Here is a 25,434-nt window from a genome sequence, read left to right as displayed (position 1 = left end):
ATGGGCCCAGCCGCTCCGCGGCATGTGGGATCCTCCCAGACCGGGGCGCGAACCTGGTTCCCCTGCATCGGCAGGCGGACGCGCAACCACTGCGCCACCAGGGAGGCCCTGCAGAATTTTATATTTCTGCCAACAGTGCACAAGTTTCCAATTTCTCTTCCTTATCACTAATATTTGTTATTTTCTGTTTTTTTTTTTTTTAAATATTAGCCATCCTAATGGGTGTGAGGTGATACTGTGATTCTGATTTGTATTTCTCTAATGATTGGAGATGTTAGCATCTTTTTAATATGCTTGATGGCCATTCATACATTCTTTTTAATGAAATATCCATTTAAACTCTTTGCCCATTTGAGAGTTGTGTTTAAATGGTTTTTAGTGTTTATCTTAAATGTGCTTCTCAGATTTTAGTTTCTGAGTTTTGATGAGCATGGCATAATGTCCATAGGCATGCCTCTCAGAGCTGGAGTCTGGTTGTAGAAAGATCAATTAAACTGAGCAGAGCCAGAACTCAGAACTCACACAAGAACAGGAAAGACAGTCCAGAGAGAAATCTGTGTTTTGATCTAATGGTCAAAAACTGAAAAGCCTTTGGTTTTGATAGGAAAGGATAGCAGAACCGAATTAGAAGGTAGAGTTGAGGAAATATAAAAAGAAAATAAATCCATGTTATTTAATCCTTACTAGAACCCAAGATATGGTTGCTACTACAATTAGCTCAGATTTACACATGACAGATGTAGAAACTAAAGAATGGAGAGGTTAAGTAACATACTTGATAGAAGTAGAATTCAAGTTTAGGCCAACTTACTCCTTGTATCTACTGTGCTCGAATTGCACTTTCCGATTATATTTTAAATACTTTGTTCATGCTCGTTTCTGCTTCTAGAAGAGTGGTTCTCAACAGGGGGCCTGTTAGAAAGTCTGGAGACATTTTTTGGTTGCCAGGACTTGAGGACACTACTGTCATCTAGTGAGTAGAAACCAGGGACATTGATAAATACCCTACAATAAACAGAACAGTTCCCTACAACAAGGAATTATCCAACCAAAAGTGTCAATAATGTTGAGGTTGAGAAAACATATTCTAGAGTATGAAACACTAAAAGACAAGAATTATGTCTTAAATTTGTATAGCATCTGGAACAGAGTTGGCTGAAAATAAATGTTTATCAGTGAAAAAGATAACAAACTTGTCAAAAGGAAGGTATTGCACTTAATAATCAATAAGGCGCCCTTCGGCTCTAACCCAGCAATTAATTCATACATATATACCTACTGTGGTCAAGGCACTGCTTTTACCTGCCCCTTAACTGTGTGATTTCATAGTGTGAAATTTGTACTTATATAGAAAAATAATCCAGATATACATGAAGTAGATTTTAAAGCAAGAGAGTATAGGTGGATATTATTAGAAAAAAGGTAAGTAAACATAAGTAAATACGGTGAGTTTTACAAATATAAGAAATAGATGGAAAAATCATAATCTCATACTTTAAGAATTTACCAACTGCAAGGGAAGTATAACTCGTACAAAATTCTGGAAGAGTTTTATAACATATTTTCGCTTATAGCAGTACAAATCATTAGAAGGAGATACAGTTTTACTTTAATGAATCTTATTATGAAAATTGCTCTTGTAAAATTTTTTGTGCTTATAGAACAACAGACAAAGACTATGATTCCTTAGGTTGCCCCAATCTGATGCTCAGATTTATTGGTGTCTAACTGATGAACACAAAACGCACACTAGCTCAAAGATAATAGCATCACACCTCCCCTTTGCTTTTACTGCCTACTGGTAAGGTGCCCTGCTTGCTCTCTCTGTGGGAATGCTAAAATAAAAGCACTACACAAAGAGTAATCACTTCAAACTGATATCATCTCTCTTTCATGGACTTTCAGAAAACAGGCAGCCAAGATACTCTTGTGAACTAGCTCCCTAAGAAACAGAAAATAGGAGATGTTCTGACAGCACTAGTAAGGTATCGCTTGATTTAATAGGAGTCAATGCTCTTAGAAGCAGTTAGTGCCCTGCCAGGACACTTCTTGCAACTGAAGAGTCTCACAAATTCAAACTTCTTTCTTCTTTTAACTTTCACAACAGTGGTAGCTCAGAAATTCTTTGGCCTGCTCCATCTTCATGGGATTTTGATTTTTTTCTGTTTTCCTGGAATCAGGGTCTGAAGCTCAAACTTGGGGGCAAAGTGAGCCTAAAAGAGTCAGAGATTCTAGTAACAGAAAGCAGAAAACCCAGCCTATTATAATCAGATCCTCACCCAGCCTCAGTGAGTATAAGCAAAACACTTGCAAGGAAAGCTTCCTCTGGAACAACACACTACCATAAAAAGCAGTAGAACATACTACTAGGAACAGAAGCATTTGGGATTCTCCTATACTAAGCTAAGGTAATAAGACAATATGTTATCCTCTGTCCCAGAAGTTCTGAAAATGCCCAGGGCAAAGCAATCTCCTCTGATCCTGTGGACTGACAGATCCCTCAAAAAACCCCATGAGGCTGTCATGAAACTCACCTGGACACCTTTTCAATGATAAATGACCTCTAAATGTAACCACAAAGGCACCTCTCTAAGTGTCTGTAGATCTCCAGTTCCAGAGGAGAGATTCACCTTCAAATGTCATTGAAAACATAGGTTCAAATTCCAAGCCCATAAAGTTGGCTTTACTTTCAAAGTCTCAACCATGACATTTTCATGAGAATAAACCACTCTGAGAGATCCATTTAATATGTATCATTGTATTCAGAGCTAACAATATTATTTTGTCGTTTTTTTGATACAGTGTTTTCTTAGCATAACACTTTTATGAGAGAAGTTAACAATTCCTAGTTAGAAAGGAGGACAGCAATAACAAAAAGACCACCTTGCAGGTTATCTAGGGCCACAGGGACCTTTACATGTATGTAATATAATTATTTTTGTGGTAATGTTTTAAATTTATTTCTAATTTTGTCTTTCACATCAATGATTCTCATGACTTATTGCCTTTACGTATTGCTTATTTTATAACCAGAATATATCTCAAATAAGTGGGCAGCTCTCCATCTTCACTGCACAGCCCTAGTCCAAACTACAACATCACTTCCTAGGCCACTGTGATAGCCTTTGTACTTAACTTCCACAGTTTGCTTAGCCAATTCATTGTTCATACATAGGCAGCTGTAGTGTTATGATCACCTAATGATTTTTTTTGGAATCTTTCAGAGACTTTTAATTTTCCTTAGAATAAAAACCAGATTTAAAAACATGACTGACACTGAAAGGGAAAAACCTGCAACCTAGGATTCTCTACACAGCAAGATTATCATTTAGAACTGAAGGAGAGATAAAAACTTCTCAGACAATGAAAAACTAGAAGACTTCATCAATACTAAACCTACCCTACAAGAAAAGTTGATAGGTCTTCTCTAAGTGGAAAAGAAGTAAAAATCTATGGAAAGAGAAAACACCATTAGGAGAGGCACATATATAGTAAGGGCTGAGGATCAACCACTTAAATAAGCTAGTACAAAGATTAAAAAATAAAAAGTTATAAAAGCAACTATAATAAACAGTTAAGCGATGAACATGAAATTGTAAAATATGACATCAAAAACACAAAATGTGGAGGAGGGGAGTAAAAAACGTAGACCTTTTAGAATGTGTTTGAACTTAAATGACTACCAGTTTAAAACAAGTAGAAATAGTTATAGGTCAACATTATGAACCTCATGGTAAACACAAATCAAAAACCTACAGTAGACACACATAAAAAAAGGAAAGAAATGTAAGCATACCATTAAAAAGAAATCATAAACCAAAATGGAAGAAACAAAAAGGAGAGATGAACAGAGAAGAACTCCAAAAACACCTGGAAAACAAGTAATAGAATGGCAATAAGTGCATATCTATCAATAATTACTTTAAATGTTAATAGACTAAATGCTCCAATTGAAAGACAAAGGTGGCTGATTGTATTAAAAGATCCATCTATATGCTGCCTGTAAGAGATTCACTTAACAACTTAAAAACACACACAGACTGAAAATGAGGTGATGAAAAAAGATATTTCATGCAAATGGAAACAACAAGAATGTGGAAGTAACAATACTCATATCAAATAAAAGAGACTTTAAAACAAAGGCTATAACAACAAACAAAGAATATACGATGATAAAGTGATCAATACAAGAAGCATATATTATACCTGTTAACATATATGCACTCAATACAAGAGCACCTAAATATATAAAGCAAATATTGACAGACATAAAGGGAGAAATTGACAGACATAAAGGGAGAAATTGACAATAATACAATAATAGTAGGGAATTTTAGCACCCCACTTACATCAATGGACAGATCATCCAGACAGCTAATCGATAAGGCAATAGTGGTCTTAAATGACACAATAAGCCTGTTGAACTTAATAGATATATACAGGATATTCCATTCAAAAACAGCAGAATTCACATTCTTCTCAGGTGCACATGGATCATTTTCGAGGACAGGTCACATGCTAGACCAAAGAAAAGTCTCAACAAATTTAAGAGGATAGAAATTATATCAAGCATTTTTTTCCCACCACAACAGTATGAAACTAGAAATAGTTACAGAAAGAAAAATGGGAAAAGCATAAACAAGTAGAAACTAAACAACGTGCTACTAAAAAACCAGTGGGTCAATGAAGAAATCAAAGAGGAAATAAAAAAATACAAGATAAATAAAAATGGAAGCACAACTTTCCAAAATCTATGGGATGCAATAAAAACAGGTTTTCCTTAACCAACCCATCTAAACTATCTATATAGCATCATTATTTTGTTCTTTAGGCCATGCTGTGCAGTGTGTGGGATCTTAGTTCCCTGACCAGGGATGGAACCCAAGCCCCGGCAGTGAAAGTTCAGAGTCCTAACCACTGGACCACCCGGGAATTCCCTGTATCTCATTATTATCTTACAAAGTATCCTGAATTTTCTCTTAAAACTTCTAATTATAAATTGACTAAAAAATTGTTCAGATTCTAATTCTCCTACTAGAGAATCTAATAAGCCAACGATTTTTCTATTCAATTTATGTCTGTATCCTGAGTGCTTTCTCAGTGCCTGGTGTATTATAAATGCACAGTAAATATTTGTTAAGTAAATGAAAAAATGGCCAAATTAATAAATATGTGACATAGTTTATTTTTAATAATGCTGAGATGGAGTTAATGCATTCTACTGCCAGTGATACAGTGAATCTTTTAAATCTTTTAAATAATTTTCAACTACCAGGCATTTCAGTCTTTCAGCTTGAAAAATATAGTCACAAATAACAAACTATTAACATTCATAAAAGGATAATCCCAATTAATTAGGTGACCGGTCTGCATAAAACCTCACCCCCGTATATTCAAAGAGAACTTGGTGTCTCTTTGAATAGAAAGGGATGGGGTGAGGTGGGGTATCTGATACTCTAGTGAGACCATACAGGGTCTGTATGAAGCTGGTTGGAGGCTGAATTTGAGAAACAAGTGTAGGTTGAGCAGATCTAGCTGGAAACATACAGACACAGAAAGGCAGCTTTAGCCAGAAATTAGATGGTAGCCTAAGAATTAAACATAAATATTGTGGGAGAGAATGTCGATGTTGAGTAAACAAAGACAAAAGCCTAGACAGCATTCAGAAGGTCTGTTGGAACAGCGTTTACTAGGGTAACATAAAAGCAACTGGAGCATTAGCAGGAGTAGGGATCCTTTGTTGCAATCTTGCAACTGGCAGAACCAGAATCAGATGGTTCCTTCAAAAGAAAGGATTCCAAAGTTTGGGCTGTGGAGTTTATAAGCACCAGCCTCTCTCCTTATAAGATCAGAGATTGGGTCCAACATCAGTGTAATGTGGCAGAACTTGGTTACAGCCAAATCCCACTGGCTTAGCATGCATAGTCTCAGCAATCCCAGCTCTTACAGTGGTGTAATCAGTGTGCTGGAAATAAGTCTTGTGGATATAATTCACATGATCTAGTAGATGGATAACCTATTTCACCACTTCAAGACTCTCCCAGGATTGAGTGCCTTAAACACTTGACTCTAAACGGCACTTTGTGAGTAGCTAATATGCAAGAAATCACTCTTGGATGAGTTGCTCCTTTCCTCTCAACTCTTGCCCATCAATAGATCTGTGATTCCTCTTCTTCCCAGACACACAATTAGACTTTATTTCTCAGACTCCATGAGGTTAGGTGTGGCCATATTACTGAGTTTTGGCCAACAGAATAAGGACAGATGTGTAATATATAATTTCTAGATCTGATTTCTACAATTCTTTCACCTTTCCTTATTGTCTGCTGAGAATTCTAAAGCCGTAAAAGTAAAGGAGCCATACAGTTGAAGGATTCTGGTCTTGGAATGCCTGTAGAATGCCTTGCTAATACTCAGTGGACTTGTTATGAGCAAGAAGTAAATCTGGTATTTATTAAAGCATTGAGATTTAAGGAGTGGTATATTATAGTGGCTAATGTTATTGATACATACCTTGACTAATAAGTATATAAAGTAAGACTCATGTAGTCAAAGATAAGCAGAGAGCTAGAGAGAACATGAAACACCTGAAAGATCAAGCCCACTTTTTGCAGATACACAGATGCTACTGGCAAAAAAGTACTACATCTATTGTCCATTTTTGAGCTTGTTCCCTAAATTATAAAATTAGGGATATACATTTTGACATTGAAAATCTGCTATTGTAACCTGATATATTTAATGGAATTGTATGCTGAAACATCCCTTCCCTTCTCTCTTTTCTCTCTCCAGTACCTCACCTAATATCTTATCAATTCCAAACCCAGTCAACACAGATTTGTGCAAATGCTCCTAAGTGAGTGCATCCAACTAACACTGCTGAAACCTCTCTATGTTGCTGGTACTGCTAAGTGCTGAGACTGCAAAACTGATAAGATTTGTTCTCTGCCTTCAAGGCTTTGAGAATCTACTGTGAGAATATAAATGCTTAAATGAACAACTAACTCTACGTGCTATAGTTATGTTACATACAAGGCAATAAATGAGAAACAGATTAGTTCCCTTGAGGAGGTGGCATGGGTTTGGGTCTGAGAAGGCTGCAGAGAATATGAAATATTTGACTTAGGTTGGGGATGAATGTACATGTGTTTTTGGAACTTGGAATAGACTTTCTAAAGGGGGGGAGTGATAGGGACAAAGGCACAGGACAGAGATGTGAAATGTGAAGGCATTTTGCAGGGGAATGGAAAATTATTTTGTATGGCTAGAGATTAATGTACAAATAGTGATAGAAGCAGCAGGGAGATTTTGGTCTCTTAGTCTGTCGGTTTTCTTTTTTCCAGTGAGCTTATCTTTCATCTTATCTCAGCTAAATATTTCTATGTTTATACCTCAAACTTATCTCAAGCAACGTGCCATTTCTAGACTCTCTGCTGCGAGCCATTCACTTTCTGATTACCACCTCCTGTCGTTCCAGCTCACCTACTCAAGTGCTTTGACCCCAGTAATTCCTCAACATCATTAAGATCTTACACTCAGTGTTACTTTTTCTCATTATCAACCACCTCTCTCACATTTTCACTTCCTTACTAACCCAACTTAAGATTTTATCTTCTATTATTAGACTCAGTGATAGGTCCTTTACTACATTTACTTACCCCTCCTAGGTGATCTCATTTATTCCTTTTGTTTTGAATGGCATCTAAATACTTAATAGTCCATAATCCATAGATATCACTCCAACTTTCCAGAGGCTCAAATTTATATATTCATTGACTATCTCCCAAATCTAAATGTTTGCTTCATTCTTCTCATTTTCTCCTTACCCATATCCAGTCATTAACAAGATTTATCTATTCCATCTTAAAAACATATTTCAAATCCAAACATCTCTCTCTATCTCAATAATTACTACCATACTAATCCATCCAATTCATCTTCTTGCCACTATTTTGCACCAGAGTTGCCACAATGATCTTTTCAGAATATAAATTGTCATGTCATTTCCTACTTGAAACTTCTCAGTGGCTTCATCTTCAATTTAAGATAAAGACCAAATTCCTTAGCAAGATTTGTAAAGTCCCATGGTCTTTTCCCTGCTTACCTCTCTGACATATTAGTCTTCAATTCAGTCTCCACACCAACCTTGCTGCCTTTCTGTTCCTCAAGCATGCCACGTTTGTCTCTGCCTTGAGACCTTCACAATGCTATTCCCCCCCAACTAAGAATGCCCTTCCTAAGACTTTTGCCCTCCCTCCATTTATTCAGGTATCAAATTAAAAATAACTTATTTGATGTCTTTCTTGACCCCAACTCCATTACAGAAAGCCATCTAGTTAATCTCAATTACATCATTCTATTTTAATTTTCACATAGAATCTACCACTTAAGTGTGTGAATGTGTGTGTCTGTTTATTTGTTTTTTCCTGAGCTAGAATATAAACTCCATCAGTATTACAAGCTTTCCTGCCTTTTCCTTTCAGTATTCCTGGTGTCTAGAATATTGCCTGGTGATACTCAATAAATATTTGTTGAGTAAATAAACGAAACTAAGTCGGTGAAATTTGTTCCTACTCAGCTGACATGGGAGATCTAACATCAGCCTGAGGAATTTGGACTTTATCCTGTAGATGGTAGGAGTTCAAAAGAGTTGTAATCCAGGGAGTGACATGATAAGAGGTGCATTTTAAAAATTCACTCTGGGAGCTAAACGGAAGATAGATTGCAGAAAGCAAAGCTGGTGGCATGGTAACTAGTTAGGAGATGACAATAATAACCTAGGCAAAAGACTAAACAATGAAAGTATCAGTGAGAAGAGAAAGATGTGGGAAGTAAAGAAAGTGACCAAGGAAGGAGAAATGATAGGACTGAAGGATTTATTTGACATGATGAATAACGGAGAAAATAGAAGGTAAAATGAGCCCCAGATTTTTGCTTGGAAAATTATGGATATAAGAGTATTGAATAATAAGCAGTTTTGAAAGAATAAAATAATAAATTAAACTTGAATAGTTTGAGTTAAAAGGGCTGGTAGGAATTGTTGCCTGAGGCAGCAAGAGGCAGTTAGAAACATGGAGTTGGAACTGAGAAAATAGTTTAATTGTGGAGGTAAAAATCTGTGAGTCTTCTGAACATAGGTGGTAGTGAAGAACTGGGCAAGGACGAGGTCACCCAGAAAGAGTAAAAACATTGACCAAAGAAGGACGACATGTCAGAACCACCCGAGGAAATTTTTAAAATTAGACACATCTCCCTTCTCTAACTTAGCTCTGCAAATATAATATTACTGCTGCATATTGGGGTACTCATTGTGCTGGTTTTGAAACGTGCTTGAAAACCACTAGACTAAGAATGATGTATGATGACCAAGGAAGAAACCCTTGAAAAGAAAACAGTTTTAAGAGCTGACTCAGTACTATGGAGTATCATGGCACTTGGGTTAGCTAAATGCAAATAGATGGCAGAAAACCAGTTAGAGAGCTTTTGTAGAAATGTAAGTGAGCTAGGTCAATGGTATTAGAGAAGAAGAGTGGAGATTGAAATGAACAAATATTTTGGGATGAAAATCAATGTGAACTTTTGATGGATTGGAGATAGAAAGTGATGAGGAGGAAGATGCTTAGAGAGCTTCCAGGTTTCTAATTTGAGTGATGGGGTTGCTGATGTTCGCCATTAATCAAAGTAAGAAATAATAGGAGAGCTAAACTGGAAGAAAAATAAATCAGGTTGAGATATGTTAAAATTGTGGTCAGAAGAAGTTTTCAGGTAGATGTTCAAGGAAGTATGGGGAAGGAACTCAATAGAGAAAGCTGGAGTAGTTATGTATGTCAGATTCCTTGGTAAATGGTCTTGTAATAACTCATGGTGTCTTAGAAAAGAGTCATCTAGAGTGAAAAGAGAAGCACATATTGGATCACATATATGAGAAATGTATTTGAAGATAGTCAAAGGAAGAGACATCTATAAAGAAGACTGTAATGCTGTGATCAGAGAAGTACAAAGAAAGATAAGTATTATTAAATTTAAGGCCCAGTGTAACTCCAGAGTTGGGGGTCAGTGAGTATTTATTAAGTTCAATTGACTTAGTGACATAAAGTGAGACCAATAAGACCAAGAAGATCAAATTAAATATGAGTTTAGAAGTGTCCATTTAACACATTGGCTATCAGTGGACATCTTACTGACCAATTTTTAAAAATTGTGGTCCAGATGGAAACAAAATTTCAGGGGGTTAAAGGCTGAAAGGATTGTACGAAAAATTTAAAACAAAAATGTGTCAGTCTTTTTGGACATTGTCTAATTTCTTTTGTTTTTCTTACTCCTGAAATATTTAAATAGACTCATTAGTAAGTATTCAGGACTTGTAAGATAACTCACGACGATATGAATTTCATGTCTTCTATAATTTTTTCAAAAGAATGTTTCATAAGTAGATCAGCAGAATGTAGAACAGGGTTTCAAAGCAAGTGTACCATGATGGATTCATGTTAAGTGTGCCTTATCAGACACTGAGCATTACTGGATCACTTTGGAATTATTTTTGAATTTGCTTTTAAAATGAAGATTTTACAAAAAATATTAAATAAGCTAATGTTTGTCAAAAACTTCTTGCCAGGCATCATAGCCAGTATTTTTATAGATTATCTCATTTAATTCTCATATCACTTAACTGGTGAATACTAATATTGTTCTTATAGTATGAATGATGAAATTAAGGTGCAGAAAAGTAAGTTGCCCACCGTGGCCTAACTGATAAGTTATAGAGTAAGGTTTTGCCAGGGCATCTGATAATTTCACCTGTGATCTTAACCATTATACCTCACTTTCTCTTGTAATTTTACATATTTCCTTGTGCATTTTTTAAACACAAGCAGCATGTTATTAGAAGAAGTTTTAAAATATAGTACCAAAGAAAGTGTTTTGAAAGTAATAATTTTTAAAGAAAACAAATTAGAAGTTAGGAAGAGAAATAAAATATGCTGCTCCTACATCTTCAATTTTAGTAACCCATACAAGACAATAAAAAATAACTGAGCGGTTTATTTTGCTAAAACAAGGTAAGCTTCTGAAAATCTCTTGTGTTGTGGCTGGCAAAATTCTTCTGTGCTTTTATTGTGAACATTGCTGTGTCAGCATTTTTCAAGTAGATAATTCTATGCACCAAGACTGATCTCTGAGTGTTCAGGTTAGTTAGTTTTCTGAAATTGAATTCTACCAATTTATCCAAAAAACAGAGCTTATTTGAAACATTAATTTTCTTTTAGTGCTTTTAGTTCAAGTTCTAAACTTCTATTCTTACATTACCCCAGACAATACTGTTTAGTATTTTGGAATAATTATTTTATAGTACGAGTTTATCAATAGACCATGCCTCTTAGTATTTACTGAGAAATATTTGACTAGCATCTTTTAAATATTTATCACTCAGATGTAGTGAAAACAGTAAACCAGTTAGACAAGAGCAGGGTAATCACACCAATATGCATTCCACAATTCCACATAGCAACATTGGATATTTTATAAAATTTCACTGCTCATTTGATCTCTAATCCTGGTAAATTCTTTGCAGGAAAAAAACCCACAAAAAAAAAGAAGGAATTGAAAATATTTTTGTGGATTTTTGTCTTAAGTCTCCCCAGTTAGTATTTCACTACATAATTTGCCCTATCTATCTATGTATCTATTTATCTATCTAATTCTTCCAAATACATACTATACATGGGACAGGCAGAGAAAGCAGATACTGTAGAAGGTGGGTGTTTTTCCAGTTGTATCTATCTATCCAGAAACAAAACTGATACAGAATCATTACAATTTCCACTGTGTAGTAGAATTGATTACCTGCAGATGGTTCATGAGAGAATCAAGAGACTGACTCAGGTTTCCAGCAGTCATTACTACAGCTGGCTAGAGATGACAGGCTCCACTGCAGTTCCAGAAAAGGAGCTGATACTGATAACTCACACTTCTGAATATATAGTCATAACTATAATCTCACAGCTTAGATTCAATATCAAGATAACACTAGATATTTTGTTCCTGAAAGTGCTACTGGAATTTCAAAGCCAGAGATGAAACTTCTGATATAATCTTTCTAGGCCTGATTCATTTCTACCTCTTCCAGAGACCCTCCCCTTACTCTCTATAACAGAGACATTGTTTAGTGGCTCTCAAAGACTGTTTCATTGTCTTTCTGGGCACTCAGAAGGACTACATTTTGCATTTGGACTCCCTTAGAGCAATTTAATTCTGGCTATCTGTTTTGAAAATAAATATGTGGTTGCTCAAAGAGAAATGAAATAGAAGAATTAGGGGGTCACCAACTATTATGCCAGAGCTGTTAAAGTCATTCCTAGAGTAATAAACAGGTGCTATTTCAAGATCTGACCTACAGTAATCATGCATGTACGTGGCCATAGACAGTATGTAAATGGCAATATGTAAATAAATGAGCACAGACAATATGTAAATGTAGACAATATGTAAATGAGCACGGCTATGTTCCCCAAAAAATTTATTTATGAACACTAAGAGTTTATTTCCCACATTTCATTAAACACCATTACTCTTTTGATTTTTTTCAACCACTTAAAATGTAGAAAATATCCTTAGCTCACACACAAAAACAGATGGTGGGCCTATCTGGCCCATGGGCTGTAGTTTGTCCACCCCATGACTTTAAAATCATGTCAGTCTATAGATGGTTCTTAGTCTCTCAATAAACCAGTCATGGCTATTTTCTTATACCTGATTTTTACTTTTTTGTTAATCAGTGACTCATTTGAAAATGGTCTATTTATAGTATTAAAATTTAGGTTTAGCTTTCAATTCTACATTTTTACTGATTCAAAAAGAAGTTAGCTTTTTTATTTTTGTTTTTAATTTTACCACAAGAGAATAGGAGAGAAATATAAATTGCTGGGTTTTGTAAATTGGAAGGAATGTTAGGTATTGTTAAACATATAATATTAGAATCAACCTATATGATGGACATCAGGAATTCTTAGTTGTTTTTCAATGCTTTAGAACCATGACTCAGAAGAGAATTAACTCAAATATTGAAAGATGTGTTGAAAAATGTGCAAAAATAGGGGAAGTGTCAAGAGGATATTAATTATTAGTGTTGGTTGCTAAGCATCTGAGAAAGGCACAAAACCACAGAAATTTTTCTTGTGTGAGTTCAAAAATGGAACTTTTCTGGGGTAGATGTTTCATCAAATGGCAAGGGGATATTTTATGGGTGACATCTACTTTTACTATGACATCCTGAAAATACAGTTTTAAATGTTTTGAAAGGCATAATCTGCCTTAAATAGGATCACTGGGAATAGCTTTACCAACAGAATTTCCCTAATAGCCTTTCCTGTCTTCTGCTTTTTAGGATAGAGAAGGAGCTGTGTTACAAACTTTAACCTCTAAAGCAAAAACCACAGTGGTAAACAAGGGTAGAGTTCAAATTTCAAAAGATTTTCTGGTTAAAAAAAAAAAGAACAAAACGAAAAAAAAAATAGCTTTTGAAACTGAAAAACAGAAATAGCTCTTTCCTAGGTTAAAATTACCTTTAGATTTAAAAACAGAAAATGTCAGGCAAAGCACAACTGAACATGCAGTCAAAGAAGTTATTGTTTTACAGGCTGGGAAGCCCACATTCTTGACATTCCTCTCTAAAATACACAAGACCCTTGAGACATCTTTCTGCTGCCTCCCACCTTTTATGTATTTTCAATAAAACCTGAGAGCTCTTTAAAACACATCCCTAGAATATTTACATATAAACAAATAACATTTTCAGATTTTTGTCTGTATATACAGATATGGTTAGGAATAAAATTTTTGGTAAAAATTCAATAAACAATGTTTTTTATTTTTTATATAATTTTCAAAGGCTACTTTCCATTTACAGTCATTACAAAATATTGGCTATATTCCCCATGTTGCACAATACATCCTTAAGCCCATCTTACACCCAATAGTTTGTACCTCCCTCTCCTCCACCCCTATATCCCCCACCCCGCAGGTGATAACATCTAGTTTGTTCTCTATATCTGGGAGTCTGTTTCTTTTTTGTTATATTCACTAGTTTGTTGTATTTTTTTAGATTCCACATATAAGTGATATCATATAGTATTTGCCTTTCTCTGTCTGACATCTTTCACTTAGTGTAATGCCCTCCAAGTCCACCCATGTTGCTTCAAATATCAAAATTTCATTCTTTTTTTGGCTAAGTAGTATTCCATTGTGTGTGTGTATCTATCTATATATATATCTATATATAGATATATATATCTCACCTTCTTTATCTTTTCTTCTTTTGATGGACACTTAGGTTGTTGCCATATCTTGGCAATTGTGAATAATGCTGCTATGAACATTGCAATGCATGTATCTTTTTGAATTAGTGTTTTTGTTTTTTTCAGATATATACCAAGGAGTGGAATTGCTGGGCCATATGGTAGCTCTATTTTTAGATTTTTGAGAAATCTCCATACTGTTTTCCACAGTGACTGCACCAATTGACTTTCCCACCAATGGTGTGAAGGATTCTCTTTCCTCCACATCCAAGCTAACATTTCTTATTTGTGTTCTTTTTAATGATAACCATTCTGACAGGTGTGAGGAAATATCTCATTGTGGTTTTGATTTGCATTTCCCTGATGATTAGTGATGTTGGGCATCTTTTCATGTGCCTGTTGGCCATCTGCATGTCCTCTTTGTAAAAATGTCTATTAAACTTCTCTGCCCATTTTTTAATTTTTTTGATGTTGAGTTGTATGAGCTGTTTATATATGTTAAACACATTAATCCCTTACTGGTCATATCATTTGCAAATATTTTCTCCCATTCTGTAGGTTGTCTTTTCATTTTGTAGATATTTTCCTTTGCTGTGCAAAAAATTTTAAGTTTAATTACATCCCATTTGTTCATTTTTGCTTTTATTTTCTTTACAAGACAAATCCAAAAACATATTGCTATGATTTATGGCAAAGAGTGTTCTGCCTATGTTTTCCTCTAGGGGTTTTATGGTACACAGTCTTACATTTAGGTCTTTAATCCATTTTGAGTTTATTTTTCTTTATGGTGTTATAGAATGTTCTAATTTTATTCTTTTACATGTAGCTGTGTAGTTTTCCCAGCACAAATTATTGAAGAGACTGTCTTTTCTCCATTGCATATTCTTGCCTCCTTTGTCATAGATTAATTGCCCATAAGTATGTGGTTTATTTCTGGATGCTCTATTCTGTTCCAGTGATCTATGTGTTTGTTTTTGTACAGTACCATACCGTTTTGATTATTGTAGCTTTGTAGTACAGTCTGAAGCCAGGAAATGTGATTCCTCCAGCTCTGTTCTTCTTTCTTAAGATTGTTTTGCTATTTGGGGTCTTTTGTGTTTCCATACATATTAAAAAATATTTTGTTCTAGTTCTGTGAAAAATGCCATTGGTATTTTGATAAGGATTGCATTGAATCTATAGATTGCATTGAGTAGTATGTTCATTTTAACAATATTGATTCTTCCAATCCAAGAACATAGTATATCTTTCGATCTGTTTTTGTGTCATCTTCGATTTCTTTCACCAGTGTCTTATAGTTTTCAGAGTACAGGACTTTTGCCTCCTTAGGTAGGTTTATTCCTAGGTATTTTATTCTTTTTGATGTGATGGTAAATGGGATTTTTCCTTAATTTCTCTTTCTGATCTTTTGGTGTTAGTGTATAGAAATGCAATTAATTGTGTATTAATTTTGTATCTGCAACTTCACCTAATTCATTGATGAGATCTCATAGTTTACTGGTAGCATCTTGGGGATTTTCTATGTATAGTATCATGTCATCTGCAAACAGTGACTGTTTTACTTCTTCCTTTTCAATTGAGATTCCTTTTATTTCTTTTTCTTCTTTGATTGCATTGGCGAGGACTTCCAAAACTATGTTGAATAAAAGTGGTTAGAGTTGGCATCCTTGTCTTATTCCTGATCTTAGAGGAAATGGTTTCAGATTTGCACCATTGAGTATGATGTTAGCTGTGAGTTTGTCATATACGGCCTTTATTATGCTGAGTTATGTTTCCTCTATGCCTGCTTTCTGGAGAGTTTTTATCATAAATGGGTGTTGAATTTTATCAAAACCTTTTCCTGCATCTATTGAGATGATCATATGGTTTTTATTCTTCAATTTGTTAATGTCATGTATCACATTGATTGATTTGTGGATATTGAAAAATCCTTGTATCCCTGGAATAAATCCCACTTGATCATGGTGTATGATCCTTTTAATTATTGTTGGATTTGGTTTGCTAGTATTTTGTTGAGGATTTTTGCATCTATGTTTATCAGCAATATTGGCTCATAATTTTCTTTTTTGTGATATCTTTGTCTGGTTTTGACATCAGGGTGATGTGGGCCTCATAGAATGAATTTGGAAGTGTTTCTTCTGCAAAGTTTTGGAATAGTTTTACAAGGATATGAGTTAACTCTTCTCTAATTGTTTAGTATAATTCATCTGTGAAGCCATCTGGTCCTGGACTTTTGTGTGTTGGGAATTTTTAAGTAATTGATTCAATTTCATTACTGGTAATTGGTCTGTTCATACTTTCTGTTTATTCTTGGTTTCTTCTTGGGAAATTGTACCTTTCTAAGAATTTGTCCATTTCTTCTAGGTTGTCCACTTTTTTAGTTTATAGTTGTTAGTAGTAGTCTCTTATGATCCTCTGTATTTCTATGGTGTTCACTGTAATGTCTCCTTTTTCATTGCTGAATTTATTGATTGGAGCCCTCTCTCTTTTTTTTTTGATGCCTCTGGCTAAAGGTTTATGGATTTTGTTTATTTTTTTCAAAGAACCAGCTTTTCATTGATCTTTTTATTTGTATTTGTATTTATATTTGAAATGATAAGAAATTGACCTCCAGATTTTCTAGGACCAGAAATTGCCCACCATTTCCAAAAAGAAATCAAGAAAAATATGATTTATTATTTACTTAAGGAAAAGATTGAAAAAATTCTATAGATATTGAAAGGCAAGCACATAATATTGAAAGGCAAGCACCTTATGTATTACATTTTTTAAGTGAAAAGGTGAAAAATAATTGCTTTGCAGAATGATAAGGTATCCATGGACTATATTAAAATACAAGTTAATTGACAGCTAATATAGGTATATCTCAGGGATATACAACTTCATAGTGGCCTTCAGTTCATTGATAAACACAGATACAAAGGTGCAAAATTATGTAAAAATAGAATATGGTAATGATAAGTCAAATAAATGGTATTGCAAAGGGCAGTAGGACTTGGGAGGAGAGAATCAATGTGGGCTGCCGAGTTAAACAAAATATTGCTGAATCAATGAATGTGAGCCAGACTGGCTGGGTGGATGGGGTTTACAGTGCACTGGAATTAAACAAAAACAAGCTTTTCAGGAAAGAGCAAATCTGGAAGGCAGGACCTGACTGGGATTCTGTGACAAAGGCAGATTAGCTGGAGTAGAAGTTTTATGTATCTGAGGAAAGAGACAAAGATCAGTGTAAAGTTTATACTGAACATACAGACTCATGTGTAACCATAATTTCACTTAATTTTTCATGCTACTATCCCTTTAAAATTAATAGAGGAATTTCTTTCTCTGCCTGAGCTTAGATGACAAAGCTAATAAGAAGTCCAATGGATCCTTAAGTCACCAAACAGAATCTTGATTCCGAAGTCGGAACGTCCAGAGGCATTTAATATACAAAACTACAAACTTGACTGAAAGTTAAATTTTATTGCCTCCCCATGTTGCGAACCGCAGACAGGGAGCCAAGGGTGGGGATGTGGTCTTCATTGCCTCCACCCTTCATTCCCCACCTTACTAAGAGTGTTTTCTGATTCCAAGCCCTGCTCCAGCATCAGGGGTGGGGTGGGAACCAGCGGGGAATAGAGACAAGAGATGGGTCTCACTTGACTCTCATTGTTGAGAGATGACTCAGGTTCTCTGGGTCTGGCAGGTGTTCCAAGCTGCCTCTTCCCTTGTAAGTATCTACCTGGGTTGTTTAGAGGCTCCCACAGGAAACATGTGACTGCTGCCATGTTGCAGGCCAGCACTTCTACCTCAATCCTGGTGACTGGCCACCACTCACAGACTCTCTCTGTCTGGTTACATCACTCCTCCGGGTGTTCATGGTGTAGGATACTCATTTTTAGAGTTATCAGTAACTGGTTCATAACCTTTCTCCCACAAGCGTACATTTCTACAGACCAAAAGAGGCCCCAGGGAGAGTCTTAGGTCTGTGTTAAGTCTCCTTTCTTGAGTAAGTTATATATTTAGAATATGTCATAATATCTGACATATTTAAAAACACATCTTACAAGACTTTATTTTAAATGTCACGGTTTTTAGATACTATTGTTGCATCGAAACCTCTGAAAGTGGGAAAAAGAATTCTTAAAAGTTGCATGGTTTCATTATAGTGATCTGAACAGCTCTATGCCTATGTATTGAGATCATACACACACAAACCCTTGAGGAACATTGATAGTGGTTTTGCCTAATGGCTTCAAATTTATATAGCACAAAAGTTCTTAGGTTTTTTGGTGCCGTGGACTCTGCAGTATGGTGAAGCCTACAGACCCAGAATCCTACAGACTCAGAAAAATGTTTTTAAACACAAAATAAAATATAAATAATTCCAAAGGAAATCAATTTTATTGAAATAGTTATCAAATTATTAAAAAGTGATATAATAGTGTATGCATTTCTTTATTACATAATAAGAAATAGTGGCAGGTCCAAGAATATTATATTTTGAAATAGTGGTGAATGTAAACAGTATTTCAAAATACCTCTAAAACTGAAATGTGATATGTGATATTTGTGATTTCTGTTGGTGACACAGACAAAGGTATTGCAAATACTGCTGTGGTTTGTTTCATAAATTGCTACTTAAATAAAGTGCTAAATTTCAGTAAAAGAATAGGGAAAGTAAAGGTTTCTGAATTCCTTCCCCAATAAAAAGCAATCTATTTGCATTTTGTCACTACCTCTTTCAGTGAAATATTGCTAGTTGCTCTACTGAGGATGGTTAGCCGGTAGAATTCAATGAAAGATATTACCCTTTTCTTGAATCCCTCCTTCAATTGATTCCTCCCATCCCTGCTTTTCCCCTGGGAGATTGTCACAGACTTTTTACACCACTCAGTTGGGCCTGGCTTCCCCCATCAGCAAGGTGTGGTTCCTAGCTATTGAAAAATATTACCATTACACAGAAAGTCACTTTATTTTTTCTTAGAATTTCCCTGCACATTGGGTACTCATCCACACTGGCTATGACTTTTGAAACAGCAGGAAGGATTCTATATGAACCAACAGTTTTCCTTTTGCCTAATAAGAAGATGATGGCATCACAAATAAAACACCTCCCCTCCCTCTTGGAAATGCAGGCCTCCTGATGGGATTTCCACTTTGCCTCTTCAGCAGTGTGAAATGACCCAGGGAAAGACTTAATAAGTGGATGTCAGCCACAGAGTAAGCAGAAAAAAATGATAAATGGACCACTGGACCACCTTACCACGGTGTAGTTTGTCCAAGGACTTTGCATTTGATTCTGTAGTTTTTCTGAGTTAACTATGGTCAGGGATTCCCAAGTAGTTTCAGCCTGGAGCTATTACTTCTAATAATTGAGACTGATGAAAGGTCGTTGTATTCTTACAGCTTAGCTGTGACATGCAATATATCACTTTGCTTCTGTCAAAGAAAATATCACACATTTCACTGGTAAAAGGTTGGATCCTGAGTTTTTCCTCCCCACACTGTCCACAATGTATTTGCTTGAGTTTACCAATAAATTTCACATTTAAAATGTTCCAGAAAATTGCCTGGTGCCAGAATGAGATCATTCAGGTATAAAGCAAATGTGTCAGCATCATTAGGAAATTAATTACATGAAATGATTGATACATTGCCACCAGAGGGCAAGTGTTACACACAGCCTTGCTCCTTTGGATACAAAGCCATAGATTCCTTGTGAAAATCTGCTTACTGTACTAAAATAGGAAGAATGATTTAGAGTAAAAACCAACAGTTTAGAAAATTGTACATTCATAGGATTTCGTAGTGTTTATTTTCTGTTCCTACTTATGCTTAAGATATTGGTAGCTGCTGAATTTTTATGTAAGAGCTGGCACCCCAGCCATCAGTGCTTGAGAATTGTTTTAAATTAGCAAGATATTTTATTATTGTTTGGACAAATGAAGAAAATCTGCAATAAAAATAAGTTATTTGTGATAAAGGAAATAGCAGATAATAAAATTGAGGACATCTGTACAAAGAGGTATTCAGAGGAAAATTCATTGTGTCAAATTCTATATAAATTGAACTATCCATACAGAAAAATAGATAATATGTGAACTAAGCCTGTAACCTAAGAATTCTCTCAAGGTCTTAAAGATTTCAAGGAAAACTGACAATAAGGATGAAAGTAAAAATAAGTATATTCTTTAAAAAGAGAAAAAATTTAATAAATCCTAGAATTATTTATTTATGAAACTTTAGACAGACACGTTAAATTTTAATTGAAAAAATCAGCTAGAAGTAAAAAACAAAATAATATTCTATATAATTAGATGTAGAATGCCGTAATGGAAGCTTTCATTTCCTGTTACAAAAGTGGGCTCTGGTGGGCTGCTGGCTATATTCTCCTGAATCAATTCTGGAGAAACTACGGAAGCTCATGGGATACATGGGTAAGGAATACTAACAAAAATTGAGAAAAAAACCCCAGAAAAACATGTTGAGAATCCAGACTACCAAGAAGCAGTGCCTATAAAGGGAGGACCTTGATGTGTTTGCAGCCAGAGCACAGGGTAATCAGGGGCAGGTCAGAAAGAATAAGTTGGAGGAAAGCTTTTTAGTTCTGCTTTTACCTTTCAATGCATTACCTTGACATCATTGCCACCTGCTCCTTTGCCGTGAGAGATGTCAGGACAGCCCAGGCCACTGGTGGTGTTGAATAGTAGGACTGCAATTGATGAAGGGTCTGGCTTGCTGCTGCCCTTGGACATTCACTTTTCAGTCCTCTTTCTCCAAACCCTCAAACTAGATTTATAAACTAAACAGGAAGCCTCTTTCCAAACTGCATATTCAAAATAGTTTAAACATGCATCTATGACTAGAAGACTGGTATGTAACAGTTAACATGATTCTTGGGGTCCAGTTCTCTCTGCCCTGGGGCACATCCCCTTCTGTCTCCATATATAAAATGGAGTGGTAGACAAGAGCCTAGCCTTTGGGCTTATCCTAATACATATTTCTAGAAAGAATAACTGGTACTCGCAGCTACTTGTGCACCCAAATTCCTAAGGGTGAATGGATAAATGAACAGTACAGCCAGACAATGGAATATTACTCAGCACTAAAAAGAAATGATCTATCAGGCCATGAAGAGACATGGAGGAAACTTTAAATGCATGTTACCTTGTGAAGGAAATCAATGTGAAAGGGCTACATATGATTCCAGCTATATGACATTCTGGAAAAGGCAAACCTTGGAGCAGTGGTGGTCATGGGTGGCCTAGGAAGGGATGAATAGGCGGAACACAGTGGAATTTTAGGGCAATGAAACTTTTCTGCGCAATACTACAGAATACAAAGAAGCGCAAATAAATATATATGTGATAAAAACAAGCGTAGCAAAATGTTAATGGTACAATTTAGTTTGTGGGCATATTGGGTGTTCATTCTGAAATTCTTTCAACTTTCCTGTATGTTGGTAAACTTTCATCATAAAATGTTGCAGGGAGAAGGAGGACTAATAGAATAGGGCAGAGGAACCATTCCTACCTTGTGTGTGTGTGTGTGTATGGACCCTGTAATAGGTTGGAATCAAATACATGAACCAAATACGAAGGACAATTTTATGTATTAAAATTTTTGTGATTCTTTTAAGATGTACAGTACTTTAATTTTTTAATGAATAAACTATATTTTTAGAGCAGTTTTAGATTCATAGCAAAATTGAGCCAGAAGTACAAAGAGGTCTTATATACACAACCTTCCCCACTATCAACCAGAGTAATACCTTTGTTACAACTGATGAACCTGCAGTGACACATCACTATCATCGGGGCCATAGTTTACACTAGGGTTCATTCTCGGTGTTGTACCTGTCACTATACAGTTGCCAAAACACCAAAAATGTACAATTAATATTTTACTATACTTGTTTTTATCACACATATATTTATTTGGGCTTCTTATTTTTTAAATGCATTTCGAAGTAAGTTGAAGACTTTAGTGCATGTCATTGTATACATATCATTAGTATACACATCATTAATTAGAATTCGGTGTTTATGGCTATTCTTTTTTCTTTTCAGGTAATATCTATATACAATGAAATATACAAATCTTAAGTGATCCTTTGATGACCTGTTAGTAAACAGAACATGATTGTATCTCCAGAGTTCACTGACACTCTTTCCCAGTAGATTTCCATCTCCATGCTCATAATAAATTTGTTTTGCCTGCTACAGGACTGTATAGAGATGGAATCTCTGAGTGTGTAATTTTTTGTGTAAGACTTCTTTCACTCAGCACACAACTTGTGATTCATCCATGTTAGAGTATATATTAGTGGTTTACGCTTTTTTATTGTCTGTAGAATTCCACTGTAGAAACCCACTGTAGAAACATAGGATAATTTATTTATCCATTCTCCTATTGCTGGACATGTAGGCTATTTCTTTTTTTGAGTTATTATGAATAAAGCTGCAGTGAACAATTCTGTGCAAGTTTTCTTTGCGGGGGGCATATGTTTCTTTGGAATCACTGGGTCATAAGCTAGGTGTTTGTCTACTTTCTGAAGAAGGTAGGAGAGATTTTTCTAAAATTATAACATTTTATAATGCCATCGACAGTATATGAGAGTTCCAATTGCTACACATCCTTGCCAACATTTAACAGTATCTGTCTTTTGATTTTAAGTATTTTATTGGATATATGGTTGTATTGTATTATAGTTTAAATTTGAATTTTCCTGATGTCTAATGATATTCAGTGCTTTTTAATGTGTTTATCATCCACTTGTATATATTATCCTTTGTGAAGCATATGTTTTAATTTTTCCCATTTTCTATCTGGTAGCTTGTCTTTTTATGATTGTCTTATAGGAGTTGTGTGTGTGTGTGTGTGTGTGTGTGTGTGTGTGTGTAAAATATATTCTTCTTACCAGACCTAAGTCAGACATATGAGGCAAATATTTTCTCACAGTCTATAGCTTGTCTGTTCATTTACTTAAAGATGTCTTTTGATGAGTTAAAGATGTTAATTTTTATGAAGTATAATTTATCATATTTTTCTTTCTTGGATTTTGCTTTCTGTGTCTTTTAAAAGAAACTTCTTTTGCCTATCCTCAAACCACAAAAATATCTTATGTTTTCCCTTAAAAGCTTTATAGTTTTAGCTTTTATGTTTAGGTCTGGGATGCATCTCCATTAATCCAAACATCCATTAATGTTTGTGGTAATTTAGAGGTTAAGGTTGATTTGAATACCTAGTTGTTCCAGTACCATTTGTTGAAAAGCTTTTCCTTTCCTTTTTGGAATACTTCATCACTGCTATCAAATATTAAATGATTACATAGCATGAATCTATTTCTGGGCTCTCTATTTCATTGATCTAATTGTTGACCTTTTGCCAGTACCACACTGTCTAGATTACTGTATTCTTGTAGTAAGTCTTAAACTAATATATAATAAAATCCTTTTGATTCAATTTTTAGTCAAGATAGATATATGGATAAGTAATACGATAATTATGCTCACTTAATAGAAATATTTTTTATTACTTAAAACTTGGAGGGGAAATAAAATGGACAGAAAATGTTAATGAATAAATCAGAGAAAAACACATCACACAAATACAATCAACGCATATCACCACTTTACTTATAATAGAAATGACTGAGGTAGCACTTCACATATTCCAAAATGGCAGCATTTTAAGTGATTATATTCATTGTTGATTGCATTCATATACAATTAATTTGGGCAACAGATTGGTGTCATATATCTGGATACAATATTGGAATATGTATATAAAGACTGAAAGAAATAATTTTGTCTTTTGACCCAGTAACTCCGTCTTTTGGACTCCTCTCCAGAGGTGGAGAGCAATTCATATGCTCAAATACTCCTGAAATTTCTTTATAATTTTGGTACCTCAACTAATTTCAAATTTCTTTTTGTAATTAAAAAAATCGGGCTTTTGAGAAATATTCATAGATATAGGGAAATGCTCAATATGTGAAAAAGGCAGGATTAAACATGGATGTTAATTTTCTAAAATGAAACATTTATACATACCGGGCCAAAAAAGTTCTGGGAAGAAATATTTCAAGAATTTGACTATTATTTATTTAATACCCAGTATTTTAGGTAGTTAAGATTCAAAGTAAGCTTTGTTACCTACTTTATACTTTTCTGTCCTTGCTGTATTTTATAATGGGTATTTATTTTTATAATTTAGCAAGATAAACCCTCTTTAAAAAGTTAATCAGCATAAGGAGTAACAAAATACTGTGACAACACAGGTCCTCAGAACATGTCTGAAGTATAGAACAGGTAATTACTTACAGATGAAGGAAATAGCGTGCATTGGAAATAGAAAGATCCAGCACTAGAGGGCTTTGCAAGGAAAAGCTTAGTTGGACACATAGGCTCTTGTCTCTTTGGGCTCTTCTACTCTTCAACACTGCCTCTTTAGATAATTTCGATCATGGTGTATGATCCTTTTAATTATTGTTGGATTTGGTTTGCTAGTATTTTGTTGAGGATTTTTGCATCTATGTTTATCAGCAATATTGGCTCATAATTTTCTTTTTTGTGATATCTTTGTCTGGTTTTGACATCAGGGTGATGTGGGCCTCATAGAATGAATTTGGAAGTGTTTCTTCTGCAAAGTTTTGGAATAGTTTTACAAGGATATGAGTTAACTCTTCTCTAATTGTTTAGTATAATTCATCTGTGAAGCCATCTGGTCCTGGACTTTTGTGTGTTGGGAATTTTTAAGTAATTGATTCAATTTCATTACTGGTAATTGGTCTGTTCATACTTTCTGTTTATTCTTGGTTTCTTCTTGGGAAATTGTACCTTTCTAAGAATTTGTCCATTTCTTCTAGGTTGTCCACTTTTTTAGTTTATAGTTGTTAGTAGTAGTCTCTTATGATCCTCTGTATTTCTATGGTGTTCACTGTAATGTCTCCTTTTTCATTGCTGAATTTATTGATTGGAGCCCTCTCTCTTTTTTTTTTGATGCCTCTGGCTAAAGGTTTATAAATTTTGTTTATTTTTTTCAAAGAACCAGCTTTTCATTGATCTTTTTTTTTTTTTTTTTTTTTTTTTTTTTTTTTTTTTTTTTTTTTTTTTGTGGTATGCGGGCCTCCCTCTGCTGCGGCCTCTCCCGTTGC

This window comes from Physeter macrocephalus, chromosome 2 (genome assembly GCF_002837175.3).
Source record: "Physeter macrocephalus isolate SW-GA chromosome 2, ASM283717v5, whole genome shotgun sequence".
NCBI classification, from domain to species: Eukaryota; Metazoa; Chordata; class Mammalia; order Artiodactyla; family Physeteridae; genus Physeter; species Physeter macrocephalus.
This window is presented reverse-complemented; position numbering follows the sequence as displayed.